This window comes from Lepisosteus platostomus, chromosome 5, assembly GCF_059453375.1.
Source record: "Lepisosteus platostomus isolate fLepPlt1 chromosome 5, fLepPlt1.hap1, whole genome shotgun sequence".
Lineage (NCBI taxonomy): Eukaryota > Metazoa > Chordata > Actinopteri > Semionotiformes > Lepisosteidae > Lepisosteus > Lepisosteus platostomus.
The window spans coordinates 56,149,895-56,177,385 of NC_142615.1; the positions used below are offsets into that span (position 1 = coordinate 56,149,895).

The following is a 27,491-nucleotide window of genomic DNA, read 5'->3' on the forward strand; positions in this document are numbered from 1 at the left end:
GGGATAGGGCGCCTCCTGCGCTTAAAAGCTTACAGCACCTGGTATTCCCAGGCGGTCTCCCATCCAAATACTAACCAGGCCCATCCCTGTTTAGCTTCCGAAATCAGATGAGATCAGGCGTGCTCAAGGGGGTGTGGCCGTAAGCGAGAGCAAGGCTCGCTGGCACCCTTCTTATTGAGAGGACAGCTCCGTCACCTCTTTTACGACGCTGCTTTTTTTCCCTTGCGTTTTTCTCTTCTTCCCACGTTCTCTCTCTTCACTGCCTTCGTCCCCGCTCTATTTCACTTCAGCCTTTCACTCTTGCTTCCTTCCAATGAGGACGGAGCTGCGGGAGAAAGGGCGCTATAGAGGATCGCTGTGGAGAGCTGCTGCTGTGCTTTGACATCTGAGCTCTGTGGAAAACGATCTCAATACAATTCTGAAAAACGCGACTCTCCGAACGCCAGCCGAACAAGTCTCCACAGCCGAAGCGCTGTGTCTCTTTTCAGCTGGCGATAAACCTTTCCTCGATCCTTTGCGGACTTGTAAAACTGTTCCTGATCAGAATAAAAAACGCTCACGCTAATACACAAGCACCCGTGTCTCGCCAAAGCTGACAAATAAACAGACGGACAAGCCGCACTGCACGTGTGAACAGGGGAATGAGCGAGCGAGCGGGGATAGGGCGCCTCCTGCGCTTAAAAGCTTACAGCACCTGGTATTCCCAGGCGGTCTCCCATCCAAGTACTAACCAGGCCCATCCATGTTTAGCTTCCGAGATCAGACGAGATCAGGCGTGCTCAAGGGGGTGTGGCCGTAAGCAAGAGCAAAGCTCGCTGGCACCCTTCTTATTGAGAGGACAGCTCCGTCACCTCTTTAACGACGCTGCTTTTTTTCCCTTGCGTTTTTCTCTTCTTCCCACGTTCTCTCTCTTCACTGCCTTCGTCCCCGCTCTATTTCACTTCAGCCTTTCACTCTTGCTTCCTTCCAATGAGGACTGAGCTGCGGGAGAAAGGGCGCTATAGAGGATCGCTGTGGAGAGCTGCTGCTGTGCTTTGACATCTGAGCTCTGTGGAAAACGATCTCAATACAATTCTGAAAAACGCGACTCTCCGAACGCCAGCCGAACAAGTCTCCACAGCCGAAGCGCTGTGTCTCTTTTCAGCTGGCGATAAACCTTTCCTCGATCCTTTGCGGACTTGTAAAACTGTTCCTGATCAGAATAAAAAACGCTCACGCTAATACACAAGCACCCGTGTCTCGCCAAAGCTGACAAATAAACAGACGGACAAGCCGCACTGCACGTGTGAACAGGGGAATGAGCGAGCGAAGATAGGGCGCCTCCTGCGCTTAAAAGCTTACAGCACCTGGTATTCCCAGGCGGTCTCCCATCCAATTACTAACCAGGCCCATCCCTGTTTAGCTTCCGAGATCAGACGAGATCAGGCGTGCTCAAGGGGGTGTGGCCGTAAGCGAGAGCAAGGCTCGCTGGCACCCTTCTTATTGAGAGGACAGCTCCGTCACCTCTTTTACGACGCTGCTTTTTTTCCCTTGCGTTTTTCTCTTCTTCCCACGTTCTCTCTCTTCACTGCCTTCGTCCCCGCTCTATTTCACTTCAGCCTTTCACTCTTGCTTCCTTCCAATGAGGACGGAGCTGCGGGAGAAAGGGCGCTATAGAGGATCGCTGTGGAGAGCTGCTGCTGTGCTTTGACATCTGAGCTCTGTTGAAAACGATCTCAATACAATTCTGAAAAACGCGACTCTCCGAACGCCAGCCGAACAAGTCTCCACAGCCGAAGCGCTGTGTCTCTTTTCAGCTGGCGATAAACCTTTCCTCGATCCTTTGCGGACTTGTTAAACTGTTCCTGATCAGAATAAAAAACGCTCACGCTAATACACAAGCACCCGTGTCTCGCCAAAGCTGACAAATAAACAGACGGACAAGCCGCACTGCACGTGTGAACAGGGGAATGAGCGAGCGAGCGGGGATAGGGCGCCTCCTGCGCTTAATAGCTTACAGCACCTGGTATTCCCAGGCGGTCTCCCATCCAAGTACTAACCAGGCCCATCCCTGTTTAGCTTCCAAGATCAGATGAGATCAGGCGCGGTCAAGGGGGTGTGGCCATAAGCGAGAGCAAGGCTCGCTGGCACCCTTCTTATTGAGAGGACAGCTCCGTCACCTCTTTTACGACGCTGCTTTTTTTCCCTTGCGTTTTTCTCTTCTTCCCACGTTCTCTCTCTTCACTGCCTTCGTCCCCGCTCTATTTCACTTCAGCCTTTCACTCTTGCTTCCTTCCAATGAGGACGGAGCTGCGGGAGAAAGGGCGCTATAGAGGATCGCTGTGGAGAGCTGCTGCTGTGCTTTGACATCTGAGCTCTGTGGAAAACGATCTCAATACAATTCTGAAAAACGCGACTCTCCGAACGCCAGCCGAACAAGTCTCCACAGCCGAAGCGCTGTGTCTCTTTTCAGCTGGCGATAAACCTTTCCTCGATCCTTTGCGGACTTGTTAAACTGTTCATGATCAGAATAAAAAACGCTCACGCTAATACACAAGCACCCGTGTCTCGCCAAAGCTGACAAATAAACAGACGGACAAGCCGCACTGCACGTGTGAACAGGGGAATGAGCGAGCGAGCGGGGATAGGGCGCCTCCTGCGCTTAAAAACTTACAGCACCTGGTATTCCCAGGCGGTCTCCCATCCAAGTACTAACCAGGCCCATCCCTGTTTAGCTTCCGAGATCAGACGAGATCAGGCGTGCTCAAGGGGGTGTGGCCGTAAGCGAGAGCAAGGCTCGCTGGCACCCTTCTTATTGAGAGGACAGCTCCGTCACCTCTTTTACGACGCTGCTTTTTTTCTCTTGCGTTTTTCTCTTCTTCCCACGTTCTCTCTCTTCACTGCCTTCGTCCCCGCTCTATTTCACTTCAGCCTTTCACTCTTGCTTCCTTCCAATGAGGACGGAGCTGCGGGAGAAAGGGCGCTATAGAGGATCGCTGTGGAGAGCTGCTGCTGTGCTTTGACATCTGAGCTCTGTGGAAAACGATCTCAATACAATTCTGAAAAACGCGACTCTCCGAACGCCAGCCGAACAAGTCTCCACAGCCGAAGCGCTGTGTCTCTTTTCAGTTGGCGATAAACCTTTCCTCGATCCTTTGCGGACTTGTAAAACTGTTCCTGATCAGAATAAAAAACGCTCACGCTAATACACAAGCACCCGTGTCTCGCCAAAGCTGACAAATAAACAGACGGACAAGCCGCACTGCACGTGTGAACAGGGGAATGAGCGAGCGAGCAGGGATAGGGCGCCTCCTGCGCATAAAAGCTTACAGCACCTGGTATTCCCAGGCGGTCTCCCATCCAAGTACTAACCAGGCCCATTCCTGTTTAGCTTCCGAGATCAGACGAGATCAGGCGTGGTCAAGGGGTTGTGGCCGTAAGCGAGAGCAAGGCTCGCTGGCACCCTTCTTATTGAGAGGACAGCTCCGTCACCTCTTTTACGACGCTGCTTTTTTTCCCTTGCGTTTTTCTCTTCTTCCCACGTTCTCTCTCTTCACTGCCTTCGTCCCCGCTCTATTTCACTTCAGCCTTTCACTCTTGCTTCCTTCCAATGAGGACGGAGCTGCGGGAGAAAGGGCGCTATAGAGGATCGCTGTGGAGAGCTGCTGCTGTGCTTTGACATCTGAGCTCTGTGGAAAACGATCTCAATACAATTCTGAAAAACGCGACTCTCCGAACGCCAGCCGAACAAGTCTCCCCAGCCGAAGCGCTGTGTCTCTTTTCAGCTGGCGATAAACCTTTCCTCGATCCTTTGCGGACTTGTTAAACTGTTCATGATCAGAATAAAAAACGCTCACGCTAATACACAAGCACCCGTGTCTCGCCAAAGCTGACAAATAAACAGACGGACAAGCCGCACTGCACGTGTGAACAGGGGAATGAGCGAGCGAGCGGGGATAGGGCGCCTCCTGCGCTTAAAAGCTTACAGCACCTGGTACTCCCAGGCGGTCTCCCATCCAAGTACTAACCAGGCCCATCCCTGTTTAGCTTCCGAGATCAGACAAGATCAGGTGTGCTCAAGGGGGTGTGGCCGTAAGCGAGAGCAAGGCTCGCTGGCACCCTTCTTATTGAGAGGACAGCTCCGTCACCTCTTTTACGTCACTGCTCTATTTCCCTTGCGTTTTTCTCTTCTTCCCACGTTCTCTCTCTTCACTGCCTTCGTCCCCGCTCTATTTCACTTCAGCCTTTCACTCTTGCTTCCTTCCAATGAGGACGGAGCTGCGGGAGAAAGGGCGCTATAGAGGATCGCTGTGGAGAGCTGCTGCTGTGCTTTGACATCTGAGCTCTGTGGAAAACGATCTCAATACAATTCTGAAAAACGCGACTCTCCGAACGCCAGCCGAACAAGTCTCCACAGCCGAAGCGCTGTGTCTCTTTTCAGCTGGCGATAAACCTTTCCTCGATCCTTTGCGGACTTGTTAAACTGTTCCTGATCAGAATAAAAAACGCTCACGCTAATACACAAGCACCCGTGTCTCGCCAAAGCTGACAAATAAACAGACGGACAAGCCGCACTGCACGTATGAACAGGGGAATGAGCGAGCGAGCAGGGATTATGCGCCTCCTGCGCTTAAAAGCTTACAGCACCTGGTATTCCCAGGCGGTCCCCCGTCCAAGTACTAACCAAGCCCATCCCTGTTTAGCTTCCGAGATCAGGCGTGCTCAAGGGGGTGTGGCCATAAGCGAGAGCAAGGCTCGCTGGCACCCTTCTTATTGAGAGGACAGCTCCGTCACCTCTTTTACGACGCTACTTTTTTTCCCTTGCGTTTTTCTCTTCTTCCCACGTTCTCTCTCTTCACTGCCTTCGTCCCCGCTCTATTTCACTTCAGCCTTTCACTCTTGCTTCCTTCCAATGAGGACGGAGCTGCGGGAGAAAGGGCGCTATAGAGGATCGCTGTGGAGAGCTGCTGCTGTGCTTTGACATCTGAGCTCTGTTGAAAACGATCTCAATACAATTCTGAAAAACGCGACTCTCCGAACGCCAGCCGAACAAGTCTCCACAGCCGAAGCGCTGTGTCTCTTTTCAGCTGGCGATAAACCTTTCCTCGATCCTTTGCGGACTTGTTAAACTGTTCCTGATCAGAATAAAAAACGCTCACGCTAATACACAAGCACCCGTGTCTCGCCAAAGCTGACAAATAAACAGACGGACAAGCCGCACTGCACGTGTGAACAGGGGAATGAGCGAGCGAGCGGGGATAGGGCGCCTCCTGCGCTTAAAAGCTTACAGCACCTGGTATTCCCAGGCGGTCTCCCATCCAAGTACTAACCAGGCCCATCCCTGTTTAGCTTCCGAGATCAGACGAGATCAGGCGTGCTCAAGGGGGTGTGGCCGTAAGGGAGAGCAAGGCTCGCTGGCACCCTTCTTATTGAGAGGACAGCTCCGTCACCTCTTTTACGACGCTGCTTTTTTTCCCTTGCGTTTTTCTCTTCTTCCCACGTTCTCTCTCTTCACTGCCTTCGTCCCCGCTCTATTTCACTTCAGCCTTTCACTCTTGCTTCCTTCCAATGAGGACGGAGCTGCGGGAGAAAGGGCGCTATAGAGGATCGCTGTGGAGAGCTGCTGCTGTGCTTTGACATCTGAGCTCTGTGGAAAACGATCTCAATACAATTCTGAAAAACGCGACTCTCCGAACGCCAGCCGAACAAGTCTCCACAGCCGAAGCGCTGTGTCTCTTTTCAGCTGGCGATAAACCTTTCCTCGATCCTTTGCGGACTTGTAAAACTGTTCCTGATCAGAATAAAAAACGCTCACGCTAATACACAAGCACCCGTGTCTCGCCAAAGCTGACAAATAAACAGACGGACAAGCCGCACTGCACGTGTGAACAGGGGAATGAGCGAGCGAGCGGGGATAGGGCGCCTCCTGCGCTTAAAAGCTTACAGCATCTGGTATTCCCAGGCGGTCTCCCATCCAAGTACTAACCAGGCCCATCCCTATTTAGCTTCCGAGATCAGACGAGATCAGGCGTGCTCAAGGGGGTGTGGCCGTAAGCGAGAGCAAGGCTCGCTGGCACCCTTCTTATTGAGAGGACAGCTCCGTCACCTCTTTTACGACGCTGCTTTTTTTCCCTTGCGTTTTTCTCTTCTTCCCACGTTCTCTCTCTTCACTGCCTTCGTCCCCGCTCTATTTCACTTCAGCCTTTCACTCTTGCTTCCTTCCAATGAGGACGGAGCTGCGGGAGAAAGGGCGCTATAGAGGATCGCTGTGGAGAGCTGCTGCTGTGCTTTGACATCTGAGCTCTGTGGAAAACGATCTCAATACAATTCTGAAAAACGCGACTCTCCGAACGCCAGCCGAACAAGTCTCCACAGCCGAAGCGCTGTGTCTCTTTTCAGCTGGCGATAAACCTTTCCTCGATTCTTTGCGGACTTGTTAAACTGTTCCTGATCAGAACAAAAAAACGCTCACGCTAATACACAAGCACCCGTGTCTCGCCAAAGCTGACAAATAAAAAGACGGACAAGCCGCACTGCACGTGTGAACAGGGGAATGAGCGAGCGAGCGGGGATAGGGCGCCTCCTGCGCTTAAAAGCTTACAGCACCTGGTATTTCCAGGCGGTCTCCAATCCAAGTACTAACCAGGCCCATCCCTGTTTAGTTTCCGAGATCAGACGAGATCAGGCGTGCTCAAGGGGGTGTGGCCATAAGCGAGAGCAAGGCTCGCTGGCACCCTTCTTATTGAGAGGACAGCTCCGTCACCTCTTTTACGACGCTGCTTTTTTCCCTTGCGTTTTTCTCTTCTTTCCACGTTCTCTCTCTTCACTGCCTTCGTCCCCGCTCTATTTCACTTCAGCCTTTCACTCTTGCTTCCTTCCAATGAGGACGGAGCTGCGGGAGAAAGGGCGCTATAGAGGATCGCTGTGGAGAGCTGCTGCTGTGCTTTGACATCTGAGCTCTGTGGAAAACGATCTCAAAACAATTCTGAAAAACGCGACTCTCCGAACGCCAGCCGAACAAGTCTCCACAGCCGAAGCGCTGTGTCTCTTTTCAGCTGGCGATAAACCTTTCCTCGATCCTTTGCGGACTTGTAAAACTGTTCCTGATCAGAATAAAAAACGCTCACGCTAATACACAAGCACCCGTGTCTCGCCAAAGCTGACAAATAAACAGACGGACAAGCCGCACTGCACGTGTGAACAGGGGAATGAGCGAGCGAGCGGGGATAGGGCGCCTCCTGCGCTTAAAAGCTTACAGCACCTGGTATTCCCAGGCGGTCTCCCATCCAAGTACTAACCAGGCCCATCCCTGTTTAGCTTCCGAGATCAGATGAGATCAGGCGTGCTCAAGGGGATGTGGCCGTAAGTGAGAGCAAGTTTCGCTGGCACCCTTCTTATTGAGAGGACAGCTCCGTCACCTCTTTTACGACGCTGCTTTTTTTCCCTTGCGTTTTTCTCTTCTTCCCACGTTCTCTCTCTTCACTGCCTTCGTCCCCGCTCTATTTCACTTCAGCCTTTCACTCTTGCTTCCTTCCAATGAGGACGGAGCTGCGGGAGAAAGGGCGCTATAGAGGATCGCTGTGGAGAGCTGCTGCTGTGCTTTGACATCTGAGCTCTGTGGAAAACGATCTCAATACAATTCTGAAAAACGCGACTCTCCGAACGCCAGCCGAACAAGTCTCCACAGCCGAAGCGCTGTGTCTCTTTTCAGCTGGCGATAAACCTTTCCTCGATCCTTTGCGGACTTGTAAAACTGTTCCTGATCAGAATAAAAAACGCTCACGCTAATACACAAGCACCCGTGTCTCGCCAAAGCTGACAAATAAACAGACGGACAAGCCGCACTGCACGTGTGAACAGGGGAATGAGCGAGCGAGCGGGGATAGGGCGCCTCCTGCGCTTAAAAGCTTACAGCACCTGGTATTCCCAGGCGGTCTCCCATCCAAGTACTAACCAGGCCCATACCTGTTTAGCTTCCGAGATCAGACGAGATCAGGCGTGCTCAAGGTGGTGTGGCCGTAAGCGAGAGCAAGGCTCGCTGGCACCCTTCTTATTGAGAGGACAGCTCCGTCACCTCTTTTACGACGCTGCTTTTTTTCCCTTGCGTTTTTCTCTTCTTCCCACGTTCTCTCTCTTCACTGCCTTCGTCCCCGCTCTATTTCACTTCAGCCTTTCACTCTTGCTTCCTTCCAATGAGGACGGAGCTGCGGGAGAAAGGGCGCTATAGAGGATCGCTGTGGAGAGCTGCTGCTGTGCTTTGACATCTGAGCTCTGTGGAAAACGATCTCAATACAATTCTGAAAAACGCGACTCTCCGAACGCCAGCCGAACAAGTCTCCACAGCCGAAGCGCTGTGTCTCTTTTCAGCTGGCGATAAACCTTTCCTCGATCCTTTGCGGACTTGTAAAACTGTTCCTGATCAGAATAAAAAACGCTCACGCTAATACACAAGCACCCGTGTCTCGCCAAAGCTGACAAATAAACAGACGGACAAGCTGCACTGCACGTGTGAACAGGGGAATGAGCGAGCGAGCAGGGATAGGGCGCCTCCTGCGCTTAAAAGCTTACAGCACCTGGTATTCCCAGGCGGTCTCCCATCCAAGTACTAACCAGGCCCATCCCTTTTTAGCTTCCGAGATCAGACGAGATCAGGCGTGCTCAAGGGGTTGTGGCCGTAAGCGAGAGCAAGGCTCGCTTGCACCCTTCTTATTGAGAGGACAGCTCCGTCACCTCTTTTACGACGCTGCTTTTTTTCACTTGCGTTTTTCTCTTCTTCCCACGTTCTCTCTCTTCACTGCCTTCATCCCCGCTCTATTTCACTTCAGCCTTTCACTCTTGCTTCCTTCCAATGAGGACGGAGCTGCGGGAGAAAGGGCGCTATAGAGGATCGCTGTGGAGAGCTGCTGCTGTGCTTTGACATCTGAGCTCTGATGAAAACTATCTCAATACAATTCTGAAAAACGCGACTCTCCGAACGCCAGCCGAACAAGTCTCCACAGCCGAAGCGCTGTGTCTCTTTTCAGCTGGCGATAAACCTTTCCTCGATCCTTTGCGGACTTGTTAAACTGTTCCTGATCAGAATAAAAAACGCTCACGCTAATACACAAGCACCCGTGTCTCGCTAAAGCTGACAAATAAACAGACGGACAAGCCGCACTGCACGTGTGAACAGGGGAATGAGCGAGCGGGGATAGGGCGCCTCCTGCGCTTAAAAGCTTACAGCACCTGGTATTCCCAGGCGGTCTCCCATCCAAGTACTAACCAGGCCCATCCCTGTTTAGCTTCCAAGATCAGACGAGATCAGGCGTGCTCAAGGGGGTGTGGCCGTAAGCGAGAGCAAGGCTCGCTGGCACCCTTCTTATTGAGAGGACAGCTCCGTCACCTCTTTTACGACGCTGCTTTTTTTCCCTTGCGTTTTTCTCTTCTTCCCACGTTCTCTCTCTTCACTGCCTTCATCCACGCTCTATTTCACTTCAGCCTTTCACTCTTGCTTCCTTCCAATGAGGACGGAGCTGCGGGAGAAAGGGCGCTATAGAGGATCGCTGTGGAGAGCTGCTGCTGTGCTTTGACATCTGAGCTCTGTGGAAAACGATCTCAATACAATTCTGAAAAACGCGACTCTCCGAACGCCAGCCGAACAAGTCTCCACAGCCGAAGCGCTGTGTCTCTTTTCAGCTGGCGATAAACCTTTCCTCGATCCTTTGCGGACTTGTAAAACTGTTCATGATCAGAATAAAAAACGCTCACGCTAATACACAAGCACCGGCGTCTCGCCAAAGCTGACAAATAAACAGACGGACAAGCCGCACTGCACGTGTGAACAGGGGAATGAGCGAGCGAGCGGGGATAGGGCGCCTCCTGCGCTTAAAAGCTTACAGCACCTGGTATTCCCAGGCGGTCTCCTATCCAAGTACTAACCAGGCCCATCCCTGTTTAGCTTCCGAGATCAGATGAGATCAGGCGTGCTCAAGGGGGTGTGGCCGTAAGCGAGAGCAAGGCTCGCTGGCACCCTTCTTATTGAGAGGACAGCTCCGTCACCTCTTTTACGACGCTGCTTTTTTTCCCTTGCGTTTTTCTCTTCTTCCCACGTTCTCTCTCTTCACTGCCTTCGTCCCCGCTCTATTTCACTTCAGCCTTTCACTCTTGCTTCCTTCCAATGAGGACGGAGCTGCGGGAGAAAGGGCGCTATAGAGGATCGCTGTGGAGAGCTGCTGCTGTGCTTTGACATCTGAGCTCTGTGGAAAACGATCTCAATACAATTCTGAAAAACGCGACTCTCCGAACGCCAGCCGAACAAGTCTCCACAGCCGAAGCGCTGTGTCTCTTTTCAGCTGGCGATAAACCTTTCCTCGATCCTTTGCGGACTTGTAAAACTGTTCCTGATCAGAATAAAAAACACTCACGCTAATACACAAGCACCCGTGTCTCGCCAAAGCTGACAAATAAAGAGACGGACAAGCCGCACTGCACGTGTGAACAGGGGAATGAGCGAGCGAGCGGGGATAGGGCGCCTCCTGCGCTTAAAAGCTTACAGCACCTGGTATTCCCAGGCGGTCTCCCATCCAAGTACTAACCAGGCCCATCCCTGTTTAGCTTCCGAGATCAGACGAGATCAGGCATGCTCAAGGTGGTGTGGCCGTAAGCGAGAGCAAGGCTCGCTGGCACCCTTCTTATTGAGAGGACAGCTCCGTCACCTCTTTTACGACGCTGCTTTTTTTCCCTTGCGTTTTTCTCTTCTTCCCACGTTCTCTCTCTTCACTGCCTTCGTCCCCGCTCTATTTCACTTCAGCCTTTCACTCTTGCTTCCTTCCAATGAGGACGGAGCTGCGGGAGATAGGGCACTATAGAGGATCGCTGTGGAGAGCTGCTGCTGTGCTTTGACATCTGAGCTCTGTGGAAAACGATCTCAATACAATTCTGAAAAACGCGACTCTCCGAACGCCAGCCGAACAAGTCTCCACAGCCGAAGCGCTGTGTCTCTTTTCAGCTGGCGATAAACCTTTCCTCGATCCTTTGCGGACTTGTAAAACTGTTCCTGATCAGAATAAAAAACGCTCACGCTAATACACAAGCACCCGTGTCTCGCCAAAGCTGACAAATAAACAGACGGACAAGCTGCACTGCACGTGTGAACTGGGGAATGAGCGAGCGAGCAGGGATAGGGCGCCTCCTGCGCTTAAAAGCTTACAGCACCTGGTATTCCCAGGCGGTCTCCCATCCAAGTACTAACCAGGCCCATCCCTGTTTAGCTTCCGAGATCAGACGAAATCAGGCGTGCTCAAGGGGGTGTGGCCGTAAACGAGAGCAAGGCTCGCTGGCACCCTTCTTATTGAGAGGACAGCTCCGTCACCTCTTTTACGACGCTGCTTTTTTTCCCTTGCGTTTTTCTCTTCTTCCCACGTTCTCTCTCTTCACTGCCTTCATCCCCGCTCTATTTCACTTCAGCCTTTCACTCTTGCTTCCTTCCAATGAGGACGGAGCTGCGGGAGAAAGGGCGCTATAGAGGATCGCTGTGGAGAGCTGCTGCTGTGCTTTGACATCTGAGCTCTGTTGAAAACGATCTCAATACAATTCTGAAAAACGCGACTCTCCGAACGCCAGCCGAACAAGTCTCCACAGCCGAAGCGCTGTGTCTCTTTTCAGCTGGCGATAAACCTTTCCTCGATCCTTTGCGGACTTGTTAAACTGTTCCTGATCAGAATAAAAAACGCTCACGCTAATACACAAGCACCCGTGTCTCGCCAAAGCTGACAAATAAACAGACGGACAAGCCGCACTGCACGTGTGAACAGGGGAATGAGCGAGCGAGCGGGGATAGGGCGCCTCCTGCGCTTAAAAGCTTAAAGCACCTGGTATTCCCAGGCGGTCTTCCATCCAAGTACTAACCAGGCCCATCCCTGTTTAGCTTCCGAGATCAGACGAGATCAGGTGTGCTCAAGGGGGTGTGGCCATAAGCGAGAGCAAGGCTCGCTGGCACCCTTCTTATTGAGAGGACAGCTCCGTCACCTCTTTTACGACGCTGCTTTTTTTCCCTTGCGTTTTTCTCTTCTTCCCACGTTCTCTCTCTTCACTGCCTTCGTCCCCGCTCTATTTCACTTCAGCCTTTCACTCTTGCTTCCTTCCAATGAGGACGGAGCTGCGGGAGAAAGGGCGCTATAGAGGATCGCTGTGGAGAGCTGCTGCTGTGCTTTGACATCTGAGCTCTGTGGAAAACGATCTCAATACAATTCTGAAAAACGCGACTCTCCGAACGCCAGCCGAACAAGTCTCCACAGCCGAAGCGCTGTGTCTCTATTCAGCTGGCGATAAACCTTCCCTCGATTCTTTGCGGACTTGTTAAACTGTTCCTGATCAGAATAAAAAACGCTCACGCTAATACACAAGCACCCGTGTCTCGCCAAAGCTGACAAATAAACAGACGGACAAGCCGCACTGCACGTGTGAACAGGGGAATGAGCGAGCGAGCGGGGATAGGGCGCCTCCTGCGCTTAAAAGCTTACAGCACCTGGTATTCCCAGGCGGTCTCCCATCCAAGTACTAACCAGGCCCATCCCTGTTTAGCTTCCGAGATCAGACGAGATCAGGCGTGCTCAAGGGGGTGTGGCCGTAAGCGAGAGCAAGGCTCGCTGGCACCCTTCTTATTGAGAGGACAGCTCCGTCACCTCTTTTACGACGCTGCTTTTTTTCCCTTGCGTTTTTCTCTTCTTCCCACGTTCTCTCTCTTCACTGCCTTCGTCCCCGCTCTATTTCACTTCAGCCTTTCACTCTTGCTTCCTTCCAATGAGGACGGAGCTGCGGGAGAAAGGGCGCTATAGAGGATCGCTGTGGAGAGCTGCTGCTGTGCTTTGACATCTGAGCTCTGTGGAAAACGATCTCAATACAATTCTGAAAAACGCGACTCTCCGAACGCCAGCCGAACAAGTCTCCACAGCCGAAGCGCTGTGTCTCTATTCAGCTGGCGATAAACCTTCCCTCGATTCTTTGCGGACTTGTTAAACTGTTCCTGATCAGAATAAAAAACGCTCACGCTAATACACAAGCACCCGTGTCTCGCCAAAGCTGACAAATAAACAGACGGACAAGCCGCACTGCACGTGTGAACAGGGTAATGAGCGAGCGAGCGGGGATAGGGCGCCTCCTGCGCTTAAAAGCTTACAGCACCTGGTATTCCCAGGCGGTCTCCCATCCAAGTACTAACCAGGCCCATCCCTGTTTAGCTTCCGAGATCAGACGAGATCAGGCGTGCTCAAGGGGGTGTGGCCATAAGCGAGAGCAAGGCTCGCTGGCACCCTTCTTATTGAGAGGACAGCTCCGTCACCTCTTTTACGACGCTGCTTTTTTTCCCTTGCGTTTTTCTCTTCTTCCCACGTTCTCTCTCTTCACTGCCTTCGTCCCCGCTCTATTTCACTTCAGCCTTTCACTCTTGCTTCCTTCCAATGAGGACGGAGCTGCGGGAGAAAGGGCGCTATAGAGGATCGCTGTGGAGAGCTGCTGCTGTGCTTTGACATCTGAGCTCTGTTGAAAACGATCTCAATACAATTCTGAAAAACGCGACTCTCTGAACGCCAGCCGAACAAGTCTCCACAGCCGAAGCGCTGTGTCTCTTTTCAGCTGGCGATAAACCTTTCCTCGATCCTTTGCGGACTTGTAAAACTGTTCCTGATCAGAATAAAAAACGCTCACGCTAATACACAAGCACCCGTGTCTCGCCAAAGCTGACAAATAAACAGACGGACAAGCCGCACTGCACGTGTGAACAGGGGAATGAGCCAGCGAGCGGGGATAGGGCGCCTCCTGCGCTTAAAAGCTTACAGCACCTGGTATTCCCAGGCGGTCTCCCATCCAAGTACTAACCAGGCCCATCCCTGTTTAGCTTCCGAGATCAGACGAGATCAGGCGTGCTCAAGGGGGTGTGGCCGTAAGCGAGAGCAAGGCTCGCTGGCACCCTTCTTATTGAGAGGACAGCTACGTCACCTCTTTTACGACGCTGCTTTTTTTCCCTTGCGTTTTTCTCTTCTTCCCACGTTCTCTCTCTTCACTGCCTTCGTCCCCGCTCTATTTCACTTCAGCCTTTCACTCTTGCTTCCTTCCAATGAGGACGGAGCTGCGGGAGAAAGGGCGCTATAGAGGATCGCTGTGGAGAGCTGCTGCTGTGCTTTGACATCTGAGCTCTGTGGAAAACGATCTCAATACAATTCTGAAAAACGCGACTCTCCGAACGCCAGCCGAACAAGTCTCCACAGCCGAAGCGCTGTGTCTCTTTTCAGCTGGCGATAAACCTTTCCTCGATCCTTTGCGGACTTGTAAAACTGTTCCTGATCAGAATAAAAAACGCTCACGCTAATACACAAGCACCCGTGTCTCGCCAAAGCTGACAAATAAACAGACGGACAAGCCGCACTGCACGTGTGAACAGGGGAATGAGCGAGCGAGCGGGGATAGGGCGCCTCCTCCGCTTAAAAGCTTACAGCACCTGGTATTCCCAGGCGGTCTCCCATCCAAGTACTAACCAGGCCCATCCCTGTTTAGCTTCCGAGATCAGACGAGATCAGGCGTGCTCAAGGGGGTGTGGCCATAAGCGAGAGCAAGGCTCGCTGGCACCCTTCTTATTGAGAGGACAGCTCCGTCACCTCTTTTACGACGCTGCTTTTTTTCCCTTGCGTTTTTCTCTTCTTCCCACGTTCTCTCTCTTCACTGCCTTCGTCCCCGCTCTATTTCACTTCAGCCTTTCACTCTTGCTTCCTTCCAATGAGGACGGAGCTGCGGGAGAAAGGGCGCTATAGAGGATCGCTGTGGAGAGCTGCTGCTGTGCTTTGACATCTGAGCTCTGTGGAAAACGATCTCAATACAATTCTGAAAAACGCGACTCTCCGAACGCCAGCCGAACAAGTCTCCACAGCCGAAGCGCTGTGTCTCTTTTCAGCTGGCGATAAACCTTTCCTCGATCCTTTGCGGACTTGTAAAACTGTTCCTGATCAGAATAAAAAACGCTCACGCTAATACACAAGCACCCGTGTCTCGCCAAAGCTGACAAATAAACAGACGGACAAGCCGCACTGCACGTGTGAACAGGGGAATGAGCGAGCGAGCGGGGATAGGGCGCCTCCTGCGCTTAAAAGCTTACAGCACCTGGTATTCCCAGGCGGTCTCCCATCCAAGTACTAACCAGGCCCATCCCTGTTTAGCTTCCGAGATCAGACGAGATCAGGCGTGCTCAAGGGGGTGTGGCCGTAAGCGAGAGCAAGGCTCGCTGGCACCCTTCTTATTGAGAGGACAGCTCCGTCACCTCTTTTACGACGCTGCTTTTTTTCCCTTGCGTTTTTCTCTTCTTCCCACGTTCTCTCTCTTCACTGCCTTCGTCCCCGCTCTATTTCACTTCAGCCTTTCACTCTTGCTTCCTTCCAATGAGGACGGAGCTGCGGGAGAAAGGGCGCTATAGAGGATCGCTGTGGAGAGCTGCTGCTGTGCTTTGACATCTGAGCTCTGTTGAAAACGATCTCAATACAATTCTGAAAAACGCGACTCTCTGAACGCCAGCCGAACAAGTCTCCACAGCCGAAGCGCTGTGTCTCTTTTCAGCTGGCGATAAACCTTTCCTCGATCCTTTGCGGACTTGTAAAACTGTTCCTGATCAGAATAAAAAACGCTCACGCTAATACACAAGCACCCGTGTCTCGCCAAAGCTGACAAATAAACAGACGGACAAGCCGCACTGCACGTGTGAACAGGGGAATGAGCGAGCGAGCGGGGATAGGGCGCCTCCTGCGCTTAAAAGCTTACAGCACCTGGTATTCCCAGGCGGTCTCCCATCCAAGTACTAACCAGGCCCATCCCTGTTTAGCTTCCGAGATCAGACGAGATCAGGCGTGCTCAAGGGGGTGTGGCCGTAAGCGAGAGCAAGGCTCGCTGGCACCCTTCTTATTGAGAGGACAGCTACGTCACCTCTTTTACGACGCTGCTTTTTTTCCCTTGCGTTTTTCTCTTCTTCCCACGTTCTCTCTCTTCACTGCCTTCGTCCCCGCTCTATTTCACTTCAGCCTTTCACTCTTGCTTCCTTCCAATGAGGACGGAGCTGCGGGAGAAAGGGCGCTATAGAGGATCGCTGTGGAGAGCTGCTGCTGTGCTTTGACATCTGAGCTCTGTGGAAAACGATCTCAATACAATTCTGAAAAACGCGACTCTCCGAACGCCAGCCGAACAAGTCTCCACAGCCGAAGCGCTGTGTCTCTTTTCAGCTGGCGATAAACCTTTCCTCGATCCTTTGCGGACTTGTAAAACTGTTCCTGATCAGAATAAAAAACGCTCACGCCAATACACAAGCACCCGTGTCTCGCCAAAGCTGACAAATAAACAGACGGACAAGCCGCACTGCACGTGTGAACAGGGGAATGAGCGAGCGAGCGGGGATAGGGCGCCTCCTGCGCTTAAAAGCTTACAGCACCTGGTATTCCCAGGCGGTCTCCCATCCAAGTACTAACCAGGCCCATCCCTGTTTAGCTTCCGAGATCAGATGAGATCAGGCATGCTCAAGGGGGTGTGGCCATAAACGAGAGCAAGGCTCGCTGGCACCCTTCTTATTGAGAGGACAGCTCCGTCACCTCTTTTACGACGCTGCTTTTTTTCCCTTGCGTTTTTCTCTTCTTCCCACGTTCTCTCTCTTCACTGCCTTCGTCCCCGCTCTATTTCACTTCAGCCTTTCACTCTTGCTTCCTTCCAATGAGGACGGAGCTGCGGGAGAAAGGGCGCTATAGAGGATCGCTGTGGAGAGCTGCTGCTGTGCTTTGACATCTGAGCTCTGTGGAAAACGATCTCAATACAATTCTGAAAAACGCGACTCTCCGAACGCCAGCCAAACAAGTCTCCACAGCCGAAGCGCTGTGTCTCTTTTCAGCTGGCGATAAACCTTTCCTCGATCCTTTGCGGACTTGTAAAACTGTTCCTGATCAGAATAAAAAACGCTCACGCCAATACACAAGCACCCGTGTCTCGCCAAAGCTGACAAATAAACAGACGGACAAGCCGCACTGCACGTGTGAACAGGGGAATGAGCGAGCGAGCGGGGATAGGGCGCCTCCTGCGCTTAAAAGCTTACAGCACCTGGTATTCCCAGGCGGTCTCCCATCCAAGTACTAACCAGGCCCATCCCTGTTTAGCTTCCGAGATCAGACGAGATCAGGTGTGCTCAAGGGGGTGTGGCCATAAGCGAGAGCAAGGCTCGCTGGCACCCTTCTTATTGAGAGGACAGCTCCGTCACCTCTTTTACGACGCTGCTTTTTTTCCCTTGCGTTTTTCTCTTCTTCCCACGTTCTCTCTCTTCACTGCCTTCGTCCCCGCTCTATTTCACTTCAGCCTTTCACTCTTGCTTCCTTCCAATGAGGACGGAGCTGCGGGAGAAAGGGCGCTATAGAGGATCGCTGTGGAGAGCTGCTGCTGTGCTTTGACATCTGAGCTCTGTGGAAAACGATCTCAATACAATTCTGAAAAACGCGACTCTCCGAACGCCAGCCGAACAAGTCTCCACAGCCGAAGCGCTGTGTCTCTTTTCAGCTGGCGATAAACCTTTCCTCGATCCTTTGCGGACTTGTTAAACTGTTCATGATCAGAATAAAAAACGCTCACACTAATACACAAGCACCCGTGTCTCGCCAAAGCTGACAAATAAACAGACGGACAAGCCGCACTGCACGTGTGAACAGGGGAATGAGCGAGCGAGCGGGGATAGGGCGCCTCCTGCGCTTAAAAGCTTACAGCACCTGGTATACCCAGGCGGTCTCCCATCCAAGTACTAACCAGGCCCATCCCTGTTTAGCTTCCGAGATCAGATGAGATCAGGCGTGCTCAAGGGGGTGTGGCCGTAAGCGAGAGCAAGGCTCGCTCGCACCCTTCTTATTGAGAGGACAGCTCCGTCACCTCTTTTACGACGCTGCTTTTTTTCCCTTGCGTTTTTCTCTTCTTCCCACTCTCTCTCTTTCACTGCCTTCGTCCCCGCTCTATTTCACTTCAGCCTTTCACTTTTGCTTCCTTCCAATGAGGACGGAGCTGCGGGAGAAAGGGCGCTATAGAGGATCACTGTGGAGAGCTGCTGTTGTGCTTTGACATCTGAGCTCTGTGGAAAACGATCTCAATACAATTCTGAAAAACGCGACTCTCCGAACGCCAGCCGAACAAGTATCCACAGCCGAAGCGCTGTGTCTCTTTTCAGCTGGCGATAAACCTTTCCTCGATCCTTTGCGGACTTGTAAAACTGTTCCTGATCAGAATAAAAAACGCTCACGCTAATACACAAGCACCCGTGTCTCGCCAAAGCTGACAAATAAACAGACGGACAAGCCGCACTGCACGTGTGAACAGGGGAATGAGCGAGCGAGCGGGGATAGGGCGCCTCCTCCGCTTAAAAGCTTACAGCACCTGGTATTCCCAGGCGGTCTCCCATCCAAGTACTAACCAGGCCCATCCCTGTTTAGCTTCCGAGATCAGACGAGATCAGGCGTGCTCAAGGGGGTGTGGCCGTAAGCGAGAGCACGGCTCGCTGGCACCCTTCTTATTGAGAGGACAGCTCCGTCACCTCTTTTACGACGCTGCTTTTTTTCCCTTGCGTTTTTCTCTTCTTCCCACGTTCTCTCTCTTCACTGCCTTCGTCCCCGCTCTATTTCACTTCAGCCTTTCACTCTTGCTTCCTTCCAATGAGGACGGAGCTGCGGGAGAAAGGGCGCTATAGAGGATCGCTGTGGAGAGCTGCTGCTGTGCTTTGACATCTGAGCTCTGTGGAAAACGATCTCAATACAATTCTGAAAAACGCGACTCTCCGAACGCCAGCCGAACAAGTCTCCACAGCCGAAGCGCTGTGTCTCTTTTCAGCTGGCGATAAACCTTTCCTCGATCCTTTGCGGACTTGTTAAACTGTTCATGATCAGAATAAAAAACGCTCACGCTAATACACAAGCACCCGTGTCTCGCCAAAGCTGACAAATAAACAGACGGACAAGCCGCACTGCACGTGTGAACAGGGGAATGAGCGAGCGAGCGGGGATAGGGCGCCTCCTGCGCTTAAAAGCTTACAGCACCTGGTATTCCCAGGCGGTCTCCCATCCAAGTACTAACCAGGCCCATCCCTGTTTAGCTTCCGAGATCAGACGAGATCAGGCGTGCTCAAGGGGGTGTGGCCATAAGCGAGAGCAAGGCTCGCTGGCACCCTTCTTATTGAGAGGACAGCTCCGTCACCTCTTTTACGACGCTGCTTTTTTTCCCTTGCGTTTTTCTCTTCTTCCCACGTTCTCTCTCTTCACTGCCTTCGTCCCCGCTCTATTTCACTTCAGCCTTTCACTCTTGCTTCTGCTGCTGCTGTGCTTTGACATCTGAGCTCTGTGGAAAACGATCTCAATACAATTCTGAAAAACGCGACTCTCCGAACGCCAGCCGAACAAGTCTCCACAGCCGAAGCGCTGTGTCTCTTTTCAGCTGGCGATAAACCTTTCCTCGATCCTTTGCGGACTTGTAAAACTGTTCCTGATCAGAATAAAAAACGCTCACGCTAATACACAAGCACCTGTGTCTCGCCAAAGCTGAAAAATAAACAGACGGACAAGCCGCACTGCACGTGTGAACAGGGGAATGAGCCAGCGAGCGGGGATAGGGCTCCTCCTGCGCTTAAAAGCTTACAACACCTGGTATTCCCAGGCGGTCTCCCATCCAAGTACTAACCAGGCCCATCCCTGTTTAGCTTCCGAGATCAGACGAGATCAGGCGTGCTCAAGGGGGTGTGGCCGTAAGCGAGAGCAAGGCTCGCTGGCACCCTTCTTATTGAGAGGACAGCTCCGTCACCTCTTTTACGACGCTGCTTTTTTTCTCTTGCGTTTTTCTCTTCTTCCCACGTTCTCTCTCTTCACTGCCTTCGTCCCCGCTCTATTTCACTTCAGCCTTTCACTCTTGCTTCCTTCCAATGAGGACGGAGCTGCGGGAGAAAGGGCGCTATAGAGGATCGCTGTGGAGAGCTGCTGCTGTGCTTTGACATCTGAGCTCTGTGGAAAACGATCTCAATACAATTCTGAAAAACGCGACTCTCCGAACGCCAGCCGAACAAGTCTCCACAGCCGAAGCGCTGTGTCTCTTTTCAGCTGGCGATAAACCTTTCCTCGATCCTTTGCGGACATGTAAAACTGTTCCTGATCAGAATAAAAAACGCTCACGCTAATACACAAGCACCCGTGTCTCGCCAAAGCTGACAAATAAACAGACGGACAAGCCGCACTGCACGTGTGAACAGGGGAATGAGCGAGCGAGCGGGGATAGGGCGCCTCCTGCGCTTAAAAGCTTACAGCACCTGGTATTCCCAGGCGGTCTCCCATCCAAGTACTAACCAGGCCCATCCCTGTTTAGCTTCCGAGATCAGACGAGATCAGGCGTGCTCAAGGGGGTGTGGCCATAAGCGAGAGCAAGGCTCGCTGGCACCCTTCTTATTGAGAGGACAGCTCCGTCACCTCTTTTACGACGCTGCTTTTTTTCCCTTGCGTTTTTCTCTTCTTCCCACGTTCTCTCTCTTCACTGCCTTCGTCCCCGCTCTATTTCACTTCAGCCTTTCACTCTTGCTTCCTTCCAATGAGGACGGAGCTGCGGGAGAAAGGGCGCTATAGAGGATCGCTGTGGAGAGCTGCTGCTGTGCTTTGACATCTGAGCTCTGTTGAAAACGATCTCAATACAATTCTGAAAAACGCGACTCTCTGAACGCCAGCCGAACAAGTCTCCACAGCCGAAGCGCTGTGTCTCTTTTCAGCTGGCGATAAACCTTTCCTCGATCCTTTGCGGACTTGTAAAACTGTTCCTGATCAGAATAAAAAACGCTCACGCTAATACACAAGCACCCGTGTCTCGCCAAAGCTGACAAATAAACAGACGGACAAGCCGCACTGCACGTGTGAACAGGGGAATGAGCCAGCGAGCGGGGATAGGGCGCCTCCTGCGCTTAAAAGCTTACAGCACCTGGTATTCCCAGGCGGTCTCCCATCCAAGTACTAACCAGGCCCATCCCTGTTTAGCTTCCGAGATCAGACGAGATCAGGCGTGCTCAAGGGGGTGTGGCCGTAAGCGAGAGCAAGGCTCGCTGGCACCCTTCTTATTGAGAGGACAGCTACGTCACCTCTTTTACGACGCTGCTTTTTTTCCCTTGCGTTTTTCTCTTCTTCCCACGTTCTCTCTCTTCACTGCCTTCGTCCCCGCTCTATTTCACTTCAGCCTTTCACTCTTGCTTCCTTCCAATGAGGACGGAGCTGCGGGAGAAAGGGCGCTATAGAGGATCGCTGTGGAGAGCTGCTGCTGTGCTTTGACATCTGAGCTCTGTGGAAAACGATCTCAATACAATTCTGAAAAACGCGACTCTCCGAACGCCAGCCGAACAAGTCTCCACAGCCGAAGCGCTGTGTCTCTTTTCAGCTGGCGATAAACCTTTCCTCGATCCTTTGCGGACTTGTAAAACTGTTCCTGATCAGAATAAAAAACGCTCACGCTAATACACAAGCACCCGTGTCTCGCCAAAGCTGACAAATAAACAGACGGACAAGCCGCACTGCACGTGTGAACAGGGGAATGAGCGAGCGAGCGGGGATAGGGCGCCTCCTCCGCTTAAAAGCTTACAGCACCTGGTATTCCCAGGCGGTCTCCCATCCAAGTACTAACCAGGCCCATCCCTGTTTAGCTTCCGAGATCAGACGAGATCAGGCGTGCTCAAGGGGGTGTGGCCATAAGCGAGAGCAAGGCTCGCTGGCACCCTTCTTATTGAGAGGACAGCTCCGTCACCTCTTTTACGACGCTGCTTTTTTTCCCTTGCGTTTTTCTCTTCTTCCCACGTTCTCTCTCTTCACTGCCTTCGTCCCCGCTCTATTTCACTTCAGCCTTTCACTCTTGCTTCCTTCCAATGAGGACGGAGCTGCGGGAGAAAGGGCGCTATAGAGGATCGCTGTGGAGAGCTGCTGCTGTGCTTTGACATCTGAGCTCTGTGGAAAACGATCTCAATACAATTCTGAAAAACGCAACTCTCCGAACGCCAGCCGAACAAGTCTCCACAGCCGAAGCGCTGTGTCTCTTTTCAGCTGGCGATAAACCTTTCCTCGATCCTTTGCGGACTTGTAAAACTGTTCCTGATCAGAATAAAAAACGCTCACGCTAATACACAAGCACCCGTGTCTCGCCAAAGCTGACAAATAAACAGACGGACAAGCCGCACTGCACGTGTGAACAGGGGAATGAGCGAGCGAGCGGGGATAGGGCGCCTCCTGCGCTTAAAAGCTTACAGCACCTGGTATTCCCAGGCGGTCTCCCATCCAAGTACTAACCAGGCCCATCCCTGTTTAGCTTCCGAGATCAGACGAGATCAGGCGTGCTCAAGGGGGTGTGGCCGTAAGCGAGAGCAAGGCTCGCTGGCACCCTTCTTATTGAGAGGACAGCTCCGTCACCTCTTTTACGACGCTGCTTTTTTTCCCTTGCGTTTTTCTCTTCTTCCCACGTTCTCTCTCTTCACTGCCTTCGTCCCCGCTCTATTTCACTTCAGCCTTTCACTCTTGCTTCCTTCCAATGAGGACGGAGCTGCGGGAGAAAGGGCGCTATAGAGGATCGCTGTGGAGAGCTGCTGCTGTGCTTTGACATCTGAGCTCTGTTGAAAACGATCTCAATACAATTCTGAAAAACGCGACTCTCTGAACGCCAGCCGAACAAGTCTCCACAGCCGAAGCGCTGTGTCTCTTTTCAGCTGGCGATAAACCTTTCCTCGATCCTTTGCGGACTTGTAAAACTGTTCCTGATCAGAATAAAAAACGCTCACGCTAATACACAAGCACCCGTGTCTCGCCAAAGCTGACAAATAAACAGACGGACAAGCCGCACTGCACGTGTGAACAGGGGAATGAGCGAGCGAGCGGGGATAGGGCGCCTCCTGCGCTTAAAAGCTTACAGCACCTGGTATTCCCAGGCGGTCTCCCATCCAAGTACTAACCAGGCCCATCCCTGTTTAGCTTCCGAGATCAGACGAGATCAGGCGTGCTCAAGGGGGTGTGGCCGTAAGCGAGAGCAAGGCTCGCTGGCACCCTTCTTATTGAGAGGACAGCTACGTCACCTCTTTTACGACGCTGCTTTTTTTCCCTTGCGTTTTTCTCTTCTTCCCACGTTCTCTCTCTTCACTGCCTTCGTCCCCGCTCTATTTCACTTCAGCCTTTCACTCTTGCTTCCTTCCAATGAGGACGGAGCTGCGGGAGAAAGGGCGCTATAGAGGATCGCTGTGGAGAGCTGCTGCTGTGCTTTGACATCTGAGCTCTGTGGAAAACGATCTCAATACAATTCTGAAAAACGCGACTCTCCGAACGCCAGCCGAACAAGTCTCCACAGCCGAAGCGCTGTGTCTCTTTTCAGCTGGCGATAAACCTTTCCTCGATCCTTTGCGGACTTGTAAAACTGTTCCTGATCAGAATAAAAAACGCTCACGCCAATACACAAGCACCCGTGTCTCGCCAAAGCTGACAAATAAACAGACGGACAAGCCGCACTGCACGTGTGAACAGGGGAATGAGCGAGCGAGCGGGGATAGGGCGCCTCCTGCGCTTAAAAGCTTACAGCACCTGGTATTCCCAGGCGGTCTCCCATCCAAGTACTAACCAGGCCCATCCCTGTTTAGCTTCCGAGATCAGATGAGATCAGGCATGCTCAAGGGGGTGTGGCCATAAACGAGAGCAAGGCTCGCTGGCACCCTTCTTATTGAGAGGACAGCTCCGTCACCTCTTTTACGACGCTGCTTTTTTTCCCTTGCGTTTTTCTCTTCTTCCCACGTTCTCTCTCTTCACTGCCTTCGTCCCCGCTCAATTTCACTTCAGCCTTTCACTCTTGCTTCCTTCCAATGAGGACGGAGCTGCGGGAGAAAGGGCGCTATAGAGGATCGCTGTAGAGAGCTGCTGCTGTGCTTTGACATCTGAGCTCTGTGGAAAACGATCTCAATACAATTCTGAAAAACGCGACTCTCCGAACGCCAGCCGAACAAGTCTCCACAGCCGAAGCGCTGTGTCTCTTTTCAGCTGGCGATAAACCTTTCCTCGATCCTTTGCGGACTTGTAAAACTGTTCATGATCAGAATAAAAAACGCTCACGCTAATACACAAGCACCCGTGTCTCGCCAAAGCTGACAAATAAACAGACGGACAAGCCGCACTGCACGTGTGAACAGGGGAGTGAGCGAGCGAGCGGGGATAGGGCGCCTCCTGCGCTTAAAAGCTTTCTGAATTCTGAGTACGTACGGGATCCTCGGCCTTGCGCTTATAACAAAGTCCAAGTCCCTTTGCAGACAACAGCAGTTGTCACATGATTGTCTCTGAGGATGTGCGACAATGGCCAAGGAGAGCCCCGATCTGAGCTTGCGCTCACTTTTTGACCAAGACACAGGTGTGTGCTGATTGGTTGAGAGTTTGGCGGGCATTGGAGACCCACGTGGTATTACCACGCCCTGCGTGAGATATGAGTCACTTACTCTTAACACTTTGGAATGCAGTCCAGATGTCCATTTGGCACTCCCTAGACAGATAGGCGCCAATGGATGACCATTGATCATGATAGCCAGGCTTAGCTAAGTGCATCCCCATCTGGGAGCTGTCCCTTATCAAAAGAAAACATCTTAAATCAGCCTGCATGAATACTTTCTCTGTGGCTGCACCACAGAGATGGAAGGTGAGATGGGGCCTCATTTAGGACAGCATACCACCGCTTAATTCTGTCTTATTAACAAGCATTGCCGCTACAACGGCATCTCTCCTGTCAAACTTCCTCCTGACTTGTTTGACAGGATCTGGGCCGTGGTGAACAGTGGGAAAGACGCCCTGTGGAGAGTGAGGAACATGGGGCTGTTCAAAGGCATCGAGGTCCCAGTCAAGGCAGCAGGTAGCCTGGCCCTGTTCATCACCCAAGAGAACTATTACCTCAGAGATCTGTGGAGAGAAAGGAGGGAGGAAGCAGAAAATCTGTGGGAAATAGAGAGCATAGGTCAATATCTCAAGAAACTGTGAAAAACATTATCATGTTTAAGTAAAGAATGTGATTTACACCAGAAAAAAAGAAATTGTTGCTATGTAACTGGTACCGTGTCAAAATGTAATGAGATGTGATCATATATACTGTTTTAAGTATGTATATTAATGTAAAGCTTTCTAATTTGTGATGTCCTGTATTTATTTGTGAAAAGAAAATAAAGTTCTTAAAAAATCGATTCACCCAGGGCGAGGCTCGGCCATTGCACTCCGGCTGTGCTGACCCCTGCGAATTCCCCAAATGTGGGAATCTCGACTGCATTATTTCTGGTAGTGGGGGACTGCGTTCGCGCTCTCCCCTGATGTGCTTGGTCCAATATCGGATACGGAAGAGTTACGACACCACGTGCTGCGATAGGATCCCAGTTCGAAAGGAGTCGATGCCACTGCTGGTTCCCGGTTTCTTTTAGTTAGAGGTCTGGAGAAGCATTTCAAGCTGGTTACACTACTCCTTCCGGACATTCATTCCCTTTTCAAAGTCAGTCGTTTTGCTGTAGTCTGCATTATTTAGGCTGATTATCGAGGTTAGCCTTTATTTGGTCATGGGGGCCTCGGTACTGTATGCTAATTCTCAAGACAGTTTCACCCGTTTTCTGATTGCTAGGTTCTGTACCAGTGCAGACATGTCAAACAGTGAATGGCTGTACCTCTATTGTATCCGTGCTCAATGAATGAAATCAGTAATAAATGAATATATGTATAGTTATACGATAAACAAGTGGTTTATCGACTCATCTTCATTTGCAGATTTAGAGGCAGCTTCGATATTCGTTTAACAAACGTTTTTTTTTTTTATATGGGTCACACACATGCCATAGCAACAAAACATCTCTAGAGATGAGGCTATAGATCACCTTTCCATCCTCCAGGTTTTCCTCCCAAAGCCTACGGCACCAACGGTGACCCCTGCTGGCCGAGAAAGCTTGCAGCACGTGGTATTCCCAGGAAGTCTCCCATCCAAGTACTAACCAGGCCCAACCCTGCTTAGCTTCCAAGATCAGACAAGATTGGGCACATTCAGGGTGGTGTGGCCGCAAGCGAAAGTCGTGGCGCCTAACTCGCTACTTGAAGCTGTGTGTGGCTGGGGCTCTGTGCCCCCCGAGTTGGACTGAAGGATCGTTCTTGTGCAACTCTTTGGAAAGGAGCCTCTTTCCAAATCGCATTGCGTACCTGGATGTTGGCGAATGTGCTCCCTTGTGTTGGCTTGTCCCGCACTGGAGGAGAACAAACAAACTGCTCGGAGGAGCACAAGGCAAGTCTTCACAAGACAAAAACCTCCAGTGCACAGCACTCAAAACATTTCTGGGCTGTCGCGTGTTTATTTCAGCACATAAAGCGCACCAGTCCAACACGTCGGCCGGGCGCGCGGCGCCTCCGCCCTCTTGTGGCCTTGCGGCGTCAGAGCGAGAGGCTCCTTCTCGCTGCCTTTCCGCTGTGTTGCAGAGCCCCGAGAGGGAACCTGGAGCGCACACTTTGTGGGGGGCGGGGGACCGCGTTCGCGCTCTGCCCCCGGTCTCTTGCGCGAGTACTAAATCTCACGGCGCCAGCCAGCGGCCAGGAGACAAGTACAATATCGCGGGACAGGGGGGCCTCGTCATTGATTGTTACATATGAGACGGGGATTAGGAGGAGACCCCGACTGATTGGTAAAGGGGAACACTAACACCAGAGTGACACCCCCGGCGTCTCTTTTTGAGAGACGCCCTGGGATTTCTTAATGGCCAAGGAGGGTCGGGACCTCGGTTTTATGCCTCCCCCGAAGGACGGCGCCTGTTTGTGCAGCAGAGTGTCGCCATCAGGAAAGCCACACAGACCGCAGGGTGAGCGCTCCCTACTCCCAGTCACACCTCTTGCAGGAGCAGCAGCAACCTGAGCTTTTCCGGGGTGAATCTCCCATCCGGGTGCCGGCTAGGCTCACACCTGCTGGGCTGCCATGGGTGAGCCCAGTCGAGAGTCGCAGGTTGAGATCTAGTCACCGGGGAGAAACGATACAAGCAAAGGATTACTCGGCTCCCAGCACTTGAAAAGACAGACAAATGACTTGTTCCCGCCGGAGCTGAATGTACCTGAATGTTGTAGTGGTTTGATGGGTTTACTGAGACAATTATTAATTGTAGCAGTAATCACGAGGTTGTTCGTTGGGGCTTTTAGAAAATCAATCGTCAGAACAACTAACAACGCACACACGCGGGTTCAATACACGGGATACATTTATTAATATAAACTGTGCACCAAACATATACTAGTCTGCCAGGATACGAGTGGCAGACCTTACTGTGAGGGTTATCAATATACAAGGTATATAATCTCGAAGAGATGCAAACACAAAGAGATACACAACAGAGAATATATGTCAATATATATCGTTCGGTTACCAAATCGCTAATCAGTGTTATTACCCACTGTTACTCTAAACTCGGAAGTAAATACATTACTCATGAATTAAATTGATAACAACTT

At 51.8% G+C, this 27,491-nt stretch overlaps 21 non-coding genes and 18 pseudogenes across 21 annotated transcripts; 1 reads left to right on the top strand and 38 right to left on the bottom strand.

Annotated features, from left to right (window-relative positions):
• Positions 1-26: 26 nt before the first annotated feature.
• Positions 27-145, bottom strand: LOC148669847 (5S ribosomal RNA; annotated as a pseudogene).
• Positions 146-682: 537 nt separating this feature from the next.
• On the bottom strand, positions 683-801 carry LOC148669848 (5S ribosomal RNA). Its single transcript, XR_015938162.1, has one exon. It is a non-coding gene; the product is annotated as a 5S ribosomal RNA (ribosomal RNA).
• A 533-nt stretch (positions 802-1,334) lies between these two features.
• On the bottom strand, positions 1,335-1,453 carry LOC148669849 (5S ribosomal RNA; annotated as a pseudogene).
• Positions 1,454-1,990: 537 nt separating this feature from the next.
• On the bottom strand, positions 1,991-2,109 carry LOC148669850 (5S ribosomal RNA). Its single transcript, XR_015938442.1, has one exon. It is a non-coding gene; the product is annotated as a 5S ribosomal RNA (ribosomal RNA).
• Positions 2,110-2,646: 537 nt separating this feature from the next.
• On the bottom strand, positions 2,647-2,765 carry LOC148669851 (5S ribosomal RNA). Its single transcript, XR_015938434.1, has one exon. It is a non-coding gene; the product is annotated as a 5S ribosomal RNA (ribosomal RNA).
• A 537-nt stretch (positions 2,766-3,302) lies between these two features.
• LOC148669852 (5S ribosomal RNA) lies at positions 3,303-3,421 on the bottom strand (annotated as a pseudogene).
• A 537-nt stretch (positions 3,422-3,958) lies between these two features.
• LOC148669853 (5S ribosomal RNA) lies at positions 3,959-4,077 on the bottom strand (annotated as a pseudogene).
• A 537-nt stretch (positions 4,078-4,614) lies between these two features.
• On the bottom strand, positions 4,615-4,723 carry LOC148669854 (5S ribosomal RNA; annotated as a pseudogene).
• Positions 4,724-5,260: 537 nt separating this feature from the next.
• LOC148669855 (5S ribosomal RNA) lies at positions 5,261-5,379 on the bottom strand (annotated as a pseudogene).
• A 537-nt stretch (positions 5,380-5,916) lies between these two features.
• On the bottom strand, positions 5,917-6,035 carry LOC148669856 (5S ribosomal RNA; annotated as a pseudogene).
• A 538-nt stretch (positions 6,036-6,573) lies between these two features.
• On the bottom strand, positions 6,574-6,692 carry LOC148669857 (5S ribosomal RNA; annotated as a pseudogene).
• A 536-nt stretch (positions 6,693-7,228) lies between these two features.
• LOC148669858 (5S ribosomal RNA) lies at positions 7,229-7,347 on the bottom strand (annotated as a pseudogene).
• Positions 7,348-7,884: 537 nt separating this feature from the next.
• Positions 7,885-8,003, bottom strand: LOC148669859 (5S ribosomal RNA). Its single transcript, XR_015938600.1, has one exon. It is a non-coding gene; the product is annotated as a 5S ribosomal RNA (ribosomal RNA).
• Positions 8,004-8,540: 537 nt separating this feature from the next.
• Positions 8,541-8,659, bottom strand: LOC148669860 (5S ribosomal RNA; annotated as a pseudogene).
• A 533-nt stretch (positions 8,660-9,192) lies between these two features.
• Positions 9,193-9,311, bottom strand: LOC148669861 (5S ribosomal RNA; annotated as a pseudogene).
• Positions 9,312-9,848: 537 nt separating this feature from the next.
• LOC148669862 (5S ribosomal RNA) lies at positions 9,849-9,967 on the bottom strand (annotated as a pseudogene).
• A 537-nt stretch (positions 9,968-10,504) lies between these two features.
• LOC148669863 (5S ribosomal RNA) lies at positions 10,505-10,623 on the bottom strand. The gene has a single exon (XR_015938067.1). It is a non-coding gene; the product is annotated as a 5S ribosomal RNA (ribosomal RNA).
• Positions 10,624-11,160: 537 nt separating this feature from the next.
• On the bottom strand, positions 11,161-11,279 carry LOC148669864 (5S ribosomal RNA; annotated as a pseudogene).
• Positions 11,280-11,816: 537 nt separating this feature from the next.
• LOC148669865 (5S ribosomal RNA) lies at positions 11,817-11,935 on the bottom strand (annotated as a pseudogene).
• Positions 11,936-12,472: 537 nt separating this feature from the next.
• Positions 12,473-12,591, bottom strand: LOC148669866 (5S ribosomal RNA). The gene has a single exon (XR_015937764.1). It is a non-coding gene; the product is annotated as a 5S ribosomal RNA (ribosomal RNA).
• A 537-nt stretch (positions 12,592-13,128) lies between these two features.
• LOC148669867 (5S ribosomal RNA) lies at positions 13,129-13,247 on the bottom strand. The gene has a single exon (XR_015938295.1). It is a non-coding gene; the product is annotated as a 5S ribosomal RNA (ribosomal RNA).
• A 537-nt stretch (positions 13,248-13,784) lies between these two features.
• On the bottom strand, positions 13,785-13,903 carry LOC148669868 (5S ribosomal RNA). Its single transcript, XR_015937765.1, has one exon. It is a non-coding gene; the product is annotated as a 5S ribosomal RNA (ribosomal RNA).
• Positions 13,904-14,440: 537 nt separating this feature from the next.
• On the bottom strand, positions 14,441-14,559 carry LOC148669869 (5S ribosomal RNA). Its single transcript, XR_015938296.1, has one exon. It is a non-coding gene; the product is annotated as a 5S ribosomal RNA (ribosomal RNA).
• A 537-nt stretch (positions 14,560-15,096) lies between these two features.
• LOC148669870 (5S ribosomal RNA) lies at positions 15,097-15,215 on the bottom strand. Its single transcript, XR_015937766.1, has one exon. It is a non-coding gene; the product is annotated as a 5S ribosomal RNA (ribosomal RNA).
• A 537-nt stretch (positions 15,216-15,752) lies between these two features.
• Positions 15,753-15,871, bottom strand: LOC148669871 (5S ribosomal RNA). Its single transcript, XR_015937768.1, has one exon. It is a non-coding gene; the product is annotated as a 5S ribosomal RNA (ribosomal RNA).
• Positions 15,872-16,408: 537 nt separating this feature from the next.
• On the bottom strand, positions 16,409-16,527 carry LOC148669872 (5S ribosomal RNA; annotated as a pseudogene).
• Positions 16,528-17,064: 537 nt separating this feature from the next.
• LOC148669873 (5S ribosomal RNA) lies at positions 17,065-17,183 on the bottom strand. Its single transcript, XR_015937188.1, has one exon. It is a non-coding gene; the product is annotated as a 5S ribosomal RNA (ribosomal RNA).
• A 537-nt stretch (positions 17,184-17,720) lies between these two features.
• LOC148669874 (5S ribosomal RNA) lies at positions 17,721-17,839 on the bottom strand (annotated as a pseudogene).
• A 536-nt stretch (positions 17,840-18,375) lies between these two features.
• On the bottom strand, positions 18,376-18,494 carry LOC148669875 (5S ribosomal RNA). Its single transcript, XR_015937769.1, has one exon. It is a non-coding gene; the product is annotated as a 5S ribosomal RNA (ribosomal RNA).
• Positions 18,495-19,031: 537 nt separating this feature from the next.
• LOC148669876 (5S ribosomal RNA) lies at positions 19,032-19,150 on the bottom strand. Its single transcript, XR_015938297.1, has one exon. It is a non-coding gene; the product is annotated as a 5S ribosomal RNA (ribosomal RNA).
• A 481-nt stretch (positions 19,151-19,631) lies between these two features.
• Positions 19,632-19,750, bottom strand: LOC148669877 (5S ribosomal RNA). Its single transcript, XR_015938560.1, has one exon. It is a non-coding gene; the product is annotated as a 5S ribosomal RNA (ribosomal RNA).
• A 537-nt stretch (positions 19,751-20,287) lies between these two features.
• LOC148669878 (5S ribosomal RNA) lies at positions 20,288-20,406 on the bottom strand. The gene has a single exon (XR_015938298.1). It is a non-coding gene; the product is annotated as a 5S ribosomal RNA (ribosomal RNA).
• A 537-nt stretch (positions 20,407-20,943) lies between these two features.
• LOC148669879 (5S ribosomal RNA) lies at positions 20,944-21,062 on the bottom strand. The gene has a single exon (XR_015937770.1). It is a non-coding gene; the product is annotated as a 5S ribosomal RNA (ribosomal RNA).
• A 537-nt stretch (positions 21,063-21,599) lies between these two features.
• LOC148669880 (5S ribosomal RNA) lies at positions 21,600-21,718 on the bottom strand. The gene has a single exon (XR_015938299.1). It is a non-coding gene; the product is annotated as a 5S ribosomal RNA (ribosomal RNA).
• A 537-nt stretch (positions 21,719-22,255) lies between these two features.
• Positions 22,256-22,374, bottom strand: LOC148669881 (5S ribosomal RNA). Its single transcript, XR_015937771.1, has one exon. It is a non-coding gene; the product is annotated as a 5S ribosomal RNA (ribosomal RNA).
• Positions 22,375-22,911: 537 nt separating this feature from the next.
• Positions 22,912-23,030, bottom strand: LOC148669882 (5S ribosomal RNA). The gene has a single exon (XR_015937772.1). It is a non-coding gene; the product is annotated as a 5S ribosomal RNA (ribosomal RNA).
• A 537-nt stretch (positions 23,031-23,567) lies between these two features.
• On the bottom strand, positions 23,568-23,686 carry LOC148669883 (5S ribosomal RNA; annotated as a pseudogene).
• A 1,482-nt stretch (positions 23,687-25,168) lies between these two features.
• Positions 25,169-25,333, top strand: LOC148669884 (U1 spliceosomal RNA). Its single transcript, XR_015938948.1, has one exon. It is a non-coding gene; the product is annotated as a U1 spliceosomal RNA (small nuclear RNA).
• A 618-nt stretch (positions 25,334-25,951) lies between these two features.
• Positions 25,952-26,070, bottom strand: LOC148669885 (5S ribosomal RNA; annotated as a pseudogene).
• Between the last annotated feature and the right edge of the window lie 1,421 nt (positions 26,071-27,491).